Here is an 11,051-nt window from a genome sequence, read left to right on the forward strand (position 1 = left end):
TTTCCCTAAAGGACACTGCATAAATGCAGCAATCCATATCAGTCTTGTTCCAGTCAAATCCACAGTAAAAAAATCCTCGAATGCCACAGGGGCTGGAGTTCAGCTGTTATCTTGGAAAAGGCTAGTCAGTGTCTGCTCCCCCCAAAATCCGTGATGTGATTTGTCTCATCTAACTGTACATGTCTACGGTTAGGCTAGGAAATCAATTTGCTTTGTCCCTTCCCCAGAAAAGAGAGTGACGTGCTCATCAGGGCTGTGGTTCACCCAGCTGACTGAAGACTTCTGCTTTCGCACGAGCTGGATTGTGCCTCGCAAGTGCCTGTTTCCACCCACCCGCCACCAAGGGCACGTTGGGCAGCTGGGTCAGTTGTAGCCCTCCACAGGGATAACAGCTGTATCAGGGAAGAAGCATTCCTAGCCCTCATTTCTGGGTGTGTAGGTATGACCTGTCTCTGTAACAGAGACCTCTGACTACCACGTCTAGTACTTTTTACAGTGCCTCTTGAAGTTACTAGTCATGGTTATTATTAGAAATTAGAAGAGGTGCATTTTTTCCTCTTTTTCTACAGAATTTCCTTTGCTGGAGGATAAGGGTGGCCTACTAAATAGAATATTTTGCATTTAAATACATCCATAAGTTTAATATCCTACAGAATTGATCCTATTAAGGACATTTTAATTTAAAACACTGAACAGGAAGAGCATTACCATGGCCCTATCCCTGCCTGTGAAAATACGGACAGTCCATAAGTTCCGAGAGCAGAAGTGGCACCCACTTACCGTATGCCTAGGAGGTAGATTTGCATGTGGTTCATTTTTCTACTAACACTTCACTCTGTTTCTGCTGGACAACTGCTGCTGTGAGCCAGCAAAGCGAGTAACATCAGCCTGGGCAACCAGTCCAGAGTGAGTGTTGCTGTGCTCATTCATACGTAGCAGAGAGCAAAAATGCAGAGAGGTGTTTCCTGCCTGCTGGTGATGATACATTTCTTATCAAATAGCTTGTGCAGCAACAAAAATAAGCACAGAAGAAAGTACCGAGTACATCAGGTTCTGTTTAAAATATAAGGAGGGAGAAGTGTGAGTGATATTCCCATGCATACTCCTTCTGTACTTTGCTCTACTACAAATAGGGACAGACCAACACAAATGTTTTATTTTATATTTGAGACGTTTCATTGAAAATTAGAGTCCCAACTTCCCATCCAGCTTGTGCACACTGCATTTTGTAAAGCGAGCAGAATAAATATTTTCCCCAGTGAGAACACGTCATCACAACGTTGAGTTTTCCATGGCTAAAAGGAAGATCTGAATCCAAGAGGTACATGAGAGTTATTTTTAAAACCATTCTTTATATAGAAAATGGTTATGTGCCTGGGGAACGAACACTTGGCAGGGTCTCCACAAAAGAGGCCCGGAAAAACTCTGCTAGGACTGCTTCAGGTCAGCAAGTGTGTCCGTCTCCCAAGTGCCTCAAGGAACTCTATACACCTCCCATCTCAATTAATGTCCTTCCTTCAATCAAATAAATACGAATGTACAGGCAACACAAAAACATATATATATATATATATATATGCGTGTACATCTTACATTCATTAATGTCAACTCAATCTCCAGACCACATGCCCTTAAAATCTGTCCTGACTGAATGGTTCCTTATCTTAATGTGCTCAGCACCTAGTCAGGATGGAAACTGGTGCCCACTGAGGACACGTTCTCACCGTGAGAAGGGCACGTAAATTTTCCTCCCTTAGAATGAAGTAAATCACCACCTGAGCGATGACTGCGCTGCCAGCTGATGGGGTCAGAGGCTGACAGCACTGAACTGAAAGGCTGTGAGATTCGTTTCAGCTTTGCATCACAAACAGGAATAGCGGAGAGGTAGCTGAAGGTAAAATCCAGTTTGTAGAAGGAACAGTGTAGTAAGGCAAACCCTTCTTCATCTTTTCCGTGGCCATGGCAGCTGCTCCCATCCCATGTCCTTGCCCAAGGGCAGCACTGCATGTGCACAGGCACAATCACAGAGTACGGAACATCTGGGCTGCTCCTGGTGTCCCCAGTCCACGCCAACAGAGCGGCTTTCCAGCTGCTCTTCCTTCCAGCAGTCACACAGCTTTGGTTGCTGGATGGCCACTGTTCGCCCTTGTGTCTGGCAGGAGAAAATAACCAAAATTCTCCCAAGCAAGCAGAAGCCAAACAAAGCAGCTGGTGTGGCAGCAGTCCCCAAAACCTCGGCGTCTGGCCTTCCCGCACACCCACCCCTGCGGTGCTGCAAACTGCACTGCAGAAAATGGTTGTTCTTTGTGCCTCCCTGCAAGGTGTCACTCCCCTCTGCTGCTCGTGGTCCTTTTCTGGCCAGGCAGGCTGCAGCACCATTCTCATCAACGCATCGGCCATCCTTACTTTACACCCACAGAACCTCACTGTGCCCTGCCAGGGAAAACCTTTCAGGCCCATCCGGAGCATCCTCCCTGTTAAATGCTTTCTGCCAAGCAAGTTGCCCCAAAAAAAGGCTTGGGTGGCATCGACCCTGGCTTAACAGCCTTCCCACGTTGGTATCCTCCACAAACTGGTGGGAAACCCTCATTCAAAGGGTGCTGTGAGCCACAGCCCCACCAGCACTGGGGATGGGGAGAGTCCGCTCCCATATGACCAACGACGAAAGGGGCCGAACAGCCACTACCTTATTTTGACCCTTTCGTAGAAGCCTGGTTCTCTAAGAACCAAGTATTATGTGAGTCATTCTAAACATGGGAGAAAAACTTCTGTTTTCAGCCCGTTCACATTATTTATTTATCGGTGTCTCCACATGTTGTCTCGAGAAACACAAAGTGAATGCAAAGCTCTTTCATCCCCTCCACACCCTAATCAGCTGCTGCCTTGTGTCTGTGTGCTCAGTCTTGCAAAGTTCTCCCCTCCCTGGCTTTTCTCCTCCTGCCGAAGGTGATGCTATTATCCAAGGTACAGTCGATATTATCCAAGGTACAGTGAGAAATCCTCTCCTGCAAGGTGGTGGGGACAGGCTTTTCTGTCCCCTGGTACCCACATATCTCAGTACTGGCTGAATCGAAGCTCAGTCCCACCAGGAATGAGGTATCATCTGCATATGGAAGACGTAAACCCAGGCTATTGCAGCGTAAAGATGTTACCCCATAAAAATAGTACCTAGACCCCACGGGTTGGGTTTCTTGCTTGACCGTGGACAAGGAGCTTCATTGAATGGTACTGGAGCTAAAATGAAAGTTAATACTGTGGTGGAACAGTCTAGAAAAGGACACTGGAGCACTTTTTGGGTTTTTTCAGTATTTATATATATATATATAAACTCACTCATGGGTTATTCGTGTGTGTAAATCTCCATTGGACAGTAAGACATTTCCTACAGCCTTCCTTAGAAGGGTAAAAGGTACCCCGTGCCCAGAGTGGAAGAGACAGATTTCTTCTTGAAGACTGCAGCACCAAGACCACTGCTATTCTCCACATCGTTCACAAGGCTCTGCTCTTTAAGGACCTCAGAGACACCACAAAGAACCTGCGCCAGCCTTCCATCCGAATTCCAGAGGTGCAGTGGGACATGCGAGCCTGCACGCACCGTTAACTGGGACCGTCTTTGTATCCTGTGCGCTTACATGTCTTTTGTGGGGGAAAAAACCCTAAAAAGGTGGCACGTAGCTACGACGTGTTCTGAGAAGGTGTGATGAAGCATTGGTTGTTGGATAGGTCTCGGCTGCTTGATAGAAAGCTGCTCGGCTTGCTGTGCGGAAAGCATCACTTCCCAGCCTGCCTTGTGGCAGTGTCTGACCAGTGATGACCACGTTGCTGTCACAGGTCACAATGCTCTAGCTCGGTTTCTCCAAAATCCCAGTGGCATTCATGTTGGCGTGTTTGACATTAGCAAGGGCTGTCAGAATATAGTCTGCTCCTCTGCTTAAACCCCCAACACACAAACCCAATTAACATAAGACATCACCAGCGGAGAGATCAGAGGCTGGAGCAGACACACCGTTCTTCATCTGACAGCTGTGTACTCACCCCTTAGACTTCAGTTACACAAAAACAGCTAATTGAGAAGGAAGCTCCGTAGTTTCTTGAGTTCTGCGAGCTCTTTAGGAAGACTTTCTGCTTCAGTGCCCCAATTAACCAGTCTCACAGATTTAGCACACTAGTCACATTTAATGCCAGCAATTAATGAAGCAATCTGTAGCAGGCCAGAGGCATCAAAGATGCCTCTTTCCTGCAGGGCTGGGTCTGTGAGCGAACTCCTCTGCCTGCCAGATCAGCGCAGCCGTGGGTGGTGCAGGTAATGGGAATGGTCATTATTCCCTCTTGTTCCTGTAGGGTCATTCCACCTCCAGACTCAGCCCCAAAGAGTCATTTGTGCAGGCAGGCATCACCTGGTAGTGGTCTTGGCATGTTTGAACTTAAAAAACAGGGAGGATGCTGGTTTGGTCTCAGTCTCAGACCAGCCAAAGAAAGACCTGACAAGCACATGGAGCAGCATCTAATGTGAAGTTGTACCTCTGGGTCTCTCCACGAAAGATGAAGATTCAGCGCCTGCTTAGTGGAAACCCAAACACAGATGGGGTAATTGCTTTCCCCCACTGTCTTGAGAGCAAGGGAAGGAAGAGCTGTCAGTGCTGATGAGATATAGAGTAGATGATGTAATTATCGTCTGAGCAGGAAGAGACAGGCGACACCAGCTCACATGATAGCCCCCAGCCACACCAGATACAGCCTAATAGAAAATGAACCGGTCTGAGTAAATCCAAACCACTCTAGAAGATATCAAAGCCATACTCCAGGGTGCCCTTATCAGAGGGGTTCCCAGCAGGCATTGAAAACAGGGCCATAAATCACTCTTAAATGAAGTAAATATGCCAATCCTGCTTCCTGAGGATTTGTCTTCAATCTTGTACATCACCACAAGTCCCTTCTTCCCAAAACGGGATCATCAGCTTTGACAGAGCTGCAGAGGGATGGATGGCTCTCTGCTCGCCTGCAGGCTGAGAAATAAGCTGGTTAACCACGGGTTTGAGGTTATTGTAAGAAGGACGGCCCAGCCAACAATCACCCGCTCAGATTCAAGTGGTGCTGAGGAACAGAGGCAGTTCCCGTTCCAGTTCCCATGGTGGGAATGGCACAGGGCGACCTGGGGTGTGTAACAACCACAGCTGCCTGTCAAATCCCAGTCAAGCTCTTGCAGCAAGGTCCAACGTAACAGATCACTGCTCAAAGAGGCAGGATGTGTTTGGGAGCTTGGTCTTGCCCTAAGGAAGATGGTGATGGGAAGCGGGAAGACCTTGCGGATCAATGCAAACTGCTGCAGCCCAAGCACGACGGCATAATATCAACTGCGTGACGCTTGGATCCATCCGTGCTGCTGAGGGCTGTGAACAAGTGGACAAGGGTGATAAAAACCCAATTAAACACAGGACAAGTGAAGCCCGTTAAGACTGTAAAGCACTTGGAGGATCTTGTCCCACTGGAGCCCAGAGTGTTGCCACAACACGGACGTCTGGCGGCAACTGGTGATCTGTAACTCCCTGCAGAGTGGTGCAGCTGGTTAACTCAGGGTACACGTGCGTAGGTCTGAAATCACACCTACAAAAGGTGTTGCTCTTGGTCTTAGGCTTGGCTGGCTCGTGGGGAGCAACAAAAGCTCTTACTCAAAGGGAGAGGGTGTTAACGGTGTCAGCAGGCACAGGAGAAATCTGGTTTTGCCCAACTTGACAAGAGAAAAGGACTTTTTCTTTTCAAGCTGAGTTCACTCGTTTAAACATTTTTCGGGTAATTAACACAGGGCACCCACAGAGCTGACTACCTTGAAGAAGAGTGAAACATTTATTAACGTTCTCATTTTCCTTCCTGAAATGATTGAGGTGAAAGAAAGGTTAGAAGGAGAGCCTTTTCTGGGTTGTCTTATTTCTCTTTTGTCTTTCACATAGGTTCCAGGAATGGAAAGTCATTAATCACCTATCAAGATGGCAGATAAGAGTTACCTTGGGGTTAGCGAGGATTGGAAAAGATCATTTCAGCATGGCAATTAACTAAATGAGTAAGATGGGGACAGGTTCTTTATTCAAAATTAAGTAGCAGGTGATAGGCAACAGATTTGGACTGATATTAAGAAAAATTGGGTGATGAATATTAGCTGACAAAGATGAAAAGGAGAAAATGAGTTATGCAGTAAAAAGAAAAGGCAGTTAATGAATGGAGAGAAAAAGTTTTATAGGGATAACCCTAATCCCAGTTTATTTATTGTTTTAAATCATTCAGCTGGAAACCTCTGCCTTTCCTCCCAAGTACGGTAGCCCTGTCAGTACCACACAGACAAAGCAGCGCGAGCCAAACATCCGCCACCTTTGAGGCTCCAGAAGAAGAAGAATGCTGCAGACAGCGATGGCCTTACCCACCTCTGTGACAAAGCTGTGTCTCCCCGTTGCACTCTGGGGACACCACAGATAGAGGTCCCGGAATGCCGCGGCCGCTGACTTGCGCAGGCTCTCACTAGATCTTGTGCTGGTTTTGTACATCCTCTGCTTTTTGTCACAGCAGCCACCAATTCCACCACACTCCTCCTCACCAAACCTTCCTCTGTGCGAAGGAGTCCCCGGGAAGCTCCTGCTACCACTCACCTCCCCAGATTTGTTGTTGCTTTACAGAGACAGAGGCTATCACCAAAACACCTCCAGCCTTTATCTCCTTTCCGAAGGGAGTGCCAAAAGCTGAAAGCCGGCTTTGAAGAGCCAACACAACACAAAAAAACCTGCCCACGACCTAAAGATGCATAAAAGATTCATGAGGCCTTTCCTTTGAAAAGTCTTAAGGTCGGAAGAACGGGGGATGAAAAGCTTTTTAACTGTTCTAAAAATTCTGCATTCATGAAAGTCTCCGGGAGATACGATCTGACCGACATACAATCTGTTTCCACAGGGGTTACTCCTGCCTCTTGGGTACGCTACTTGGGTAAGTACATTCTCTGCTAAAGACATTTGTTGTCCCATACGCACGCAAAAAATCAGGTATATTCAGAGCTGGAATTTAATCCAAAAAAATCTCCAATCAAATGCTTCAGCTTCTATAAATTGCAAGTTCTATGAGAAATAGATACTTATCTAATATTCTTATATACTTCTATATACATATCTAAAATATCCTTACGTAATATTCTTATATATCGGGACGTTGTACAGATGCAGGAGGACTGTGAGGTGGTGTGGTGTCCGCTGGCAGGGTTCCCTGTTGAGCCTGTTTGGAATTTCAGCAGCGGTCCGGTGCAACGCGATGAAATCGCACCACAGAGTGGGCAGAATCCCAGTTTGCCACCGGTGCAGCTGTCAAGCTTTAATCTCAGAGGAAACCTGAGGAAGGGAAAACTTTCCAGGAGGAAAAATTAATTAAATTCAATGATATGAATTGTTACTCACTAGAAGAAAGAAGGAAACCGGAGTAAAATGGCATTTCAGAGACCCTTGTATGTTCAGAAGACAAAATTTCTCGCCGTTACTGAATAACTCACGGTCGTTAAATCAGGGCAGGGGCATCCAGAAGTATGTTTTCAGTTTCCCTGTGCGCAGAATGTCTCTTTCCTGGTGAATCCTGACGTGCAAAGGTCAGGGCCTCTTGGAAGTGACCTCCTTTGCTCCAAGCCTACCTTTGGAGTGGGATTTTGTCCTGGAGTGGTGACTTCCAGATAAATCAGCAGCCTCTCAGTCATCACTCTCCACCTTTATTAAAAAAAAACAAAAAACCAACCCCCCCCCCAACTTTTTATCCCTGCTGAATAAAATGCCAGTTTTAATAAAACCTTGATGTCTTCAATAAAAGTTTAATATTTGCTGCAATATTTTTTTTTTCATAAATAGGCTGAACAGGAGCTGTAGCACGCAGTGCCAGGTTGGTCTAAAGCATCGCTCTGGGGAAAACGGGAGAAGGTCATGATAAGCTCCTCAGTCATATTTGCAACGCAAGATTAACACCGTTTCTGCACAACTGGGCTCAGTCTAACCCCTGAAAGACCAACGACGACACCCAGAGCAGCTGTGATTAAGGTGCACACACCGTCATTTAGCAGGCATTATACTAATCACAGTCCTGCTGCCTTCACAGAATAATTTCTCTGCTCTTTTAAGATACCAAGGCTGTTGTAATCACATGTATCCAAAATAAATCTCAAAAAATTGAAAATAAATCCCACCCCCAAAAGTTCAGGTAGCAACTTTGTTAAGATTAGAACTCCAGACAAGCTCTGCTGCAAGAGGGCAGGTTCCACTTCCCCAGAATGATGTTTTCTTCAGCTGGTACAATTCTCTTTGCAGGCCCTATTCCTGCTCCGTGTATGGGGCGTGACTCATGATACATCACAACACAGAGCGATAGCTAGAGAAAATTGAGCTCCTGAAAAACTGAGATGAAAGGGGAAAAGCCACAGGAATAAATAATAAAATCGACAGCTAGGGCTGAGGCATACCAATGAGATGTCTCAGAAGAAGTTTTGGGCTGTCATCTAGCCCCTGCTAGTGGGCTGTGGGCACGCTTTATCTTCCCAGCATCCTAAGGGAAGTGTGGGATAATGAAACGAGGTGAAACATGAGGCCTTCTGCTACCCAGTCCAGGGCTGCTGGTACTTGAGGGTCAGAGAGGTGTGTGTTTTCCAGCATCCCCTTGGTTTTGGTCCTCTGTTAAACAGCCCCAGGCCACCAGCCAGCTGTGCCCACCTGCAGCAGCTCTGCTGTGGTCCAGCTCTCAGCAGCGTGACCCGTTCCACCCAGCAAACCTCCCGCTTGGCTTCTGCAGCTCTGTCCTGGGGGCGGGAGGTCGGAGTGCAGCCACACGCCTTCCCCTGGGAGGAAAGCTGCAGCCTGGCTCTCCCCCTCAGCAGGGACACATGAGCAGGGCAGGCTTTACCACCTCTGCTGCTTCCTCTGGGGAACAGACGAGATGGCAAGTTTGGCAGCTGGAAGGAAGGCAAAAAGGGGATGGGGAGATATTAGAGAGCGAAGACAAGGAACAGTCCTGTCAAATCTCTTGCTGCTGTTCTGGCTCTGTAGATGAATGCACGTACGTAAGTTAATTATCAGGTCTTTTTTTTTTCCCCCAAAAGGAAAATCTCTCAGCAGTAAGAGGCAGAGGCTGATGTTATAAAAGGGTGGATGGTTTTAAATTTAATTAAAAGAAGACAATAACTTCATAATGGCTTTTCCAGAACATAAGCAAAAAAAAAAAAATCTGATGTTATTGTAAGAGCCCATAAGCTTTCACATCCAGATTGCCACAACACTGCAAACTAAATCCATGCAACTCAAGGTTTGTTATTCTCAGCCTCACTAGTGCTGGGCAAAGGCACCTGCCCTTTTGTTTTGTCTTGCTTTCCATAGTCAGAGGCGAGCTGCTGGAACATTTCTCAGAAATGCTGGGATATGCGTGCCCACAAAAGCCGTTTTGTGTTGGCCCACCCACACACCTCCCTCTTCTGTGACATCAATACCACAGAAAAGACCGTGGTGTTCTTTGTGCAAGTGCGTCTAGCTGATCACCCTTGAAACAACCGGGAGCAAAATAAGAGCGATAACGGCCTCTATTTCCTGAAGAAAATAGTGAAGTCCCAGAGGAGTAAATGAACTATCTTTGCTCCATCCTTGCTTTTGAATGATGGTCTTTGTCCCCAGGGAGTCGAGTCTCAGCGATGCCGGAGGGGTTTTGTGTGGGCAAAAAGTTTTAACTGCCAAGAGCTCCTGGCGATCAGGCTGAATGGGTCCTAATCCTCCTTCCATGGAAGTCAGCTGAGAGGCTCCCATGGAGAATACGGTCTGACCTCTCGCTGCCTGAGTGTTAGTGTTGAAAAGAGTTAAGCAGCAGGTTAATCAAGATGGATTAAGAACAATTACTTAAAAAAAAAAAAAGGGGATGGAAGAGAGAGAGAAGGAAGGGGCAGAGCTCGATGCATTTGGGAGAAAACCTGAAATTTCATGACAACAGGAGATACAGGAATGAAAAACCGTTAATAATTAACATTTTAAGCCAAATGCCTACATACATATTCCTTAAAGAAAAACACACTGGACCCAATGAAATCACAAGTGTCCACCCAAGCAGATGCTACAGCCAAGGTGGGTGAGATGCTGTACACGCTGTCAGTAAAGGGAATGAGTTTCCAAGTCTCTTCTGTGTGAGGTGGTACATCCTGGCCAAAAGAATACTAAGCCCAAAGTCACCATCAGATCCCTGTCTCTGCCTATGGAGGAACTCCAGAGCAACCACGTGAAAACTATCCTTTGTTAATACTCTCCCTAGTTCTGCGATAAAGGAGGTAATTGCTGATAAGAAAAACAAGAAAGAAAAGTAGAAATCGATAGAAATTTATATGGAACAAATTACAGTGCAGAAAAAAATTACTCTAGATTTTTCCTTGGTGTCTTTCATTTTCCTTTTTTATGTTCTACACATGAAAACTTGGAGCTGATACTGAAGGGAGAGATCTAGTTCCATCAGGACTGGGAGAGAGGAGTTTTTGTAGTATGTCTGGTACCACAGAAATTGTATTAGAAACTGCTGATGTTGATGCCGAAGGTCCAGTTCAGCTCCAGACAAATACAGCTCCTCTCTTTTTGGACAGTCATGATGAAAGTTGCCCATGAGGAGATGAGCTGCCTCATTTCAGCACCCTGTGTGCCGGCACCCGCAGACACAAGCCCAGTCAGATGAACGAGATGCAAATCAGATGAGATGAGCTCCAGCTACAGGACTAGCTGCAATTTAGGGATTGAAAAACTTCGTGCTAGAAAAGGCATCAAAAATTATGCCAGATGATACCTAAAAATTATTTCCAGCTAGGTAGTTATCCAGAAGCTCATCAAAAGGATGGTTTCTGAGTAATTTGTTCATCTGGTGTTATTACTTTCAGAGAGCAAGAAGAGCGACAAGTTCTTTCATCCAAGGCATAAAAAAGCACCAAGGACTCAAAATGAAAGAAGCAAATTCAGACCAGAAATAAAACCCATATTTTGAGGAGCAGGGGTAGCTGCCCAGCTGGACAAGACACCAGAAGA

The sequence above is a fragment of the Buceros rhinoceros genome, unplaced genomic scaffold, assembly GCF_000710305.1.
Source record: "Buceros rhinoceros silvestris isolate BGI_N320 unplaced genomic scaffold, ASM71030v1 scaffold4275, whole genome shotgun sequence".
Classification (NCBI taxonomy): Eukaryota; Metazoa; Chordata; class Aves; order Bucerotiformes; family Bucerotidae; genus Buceros; species Buceros rhinoceros.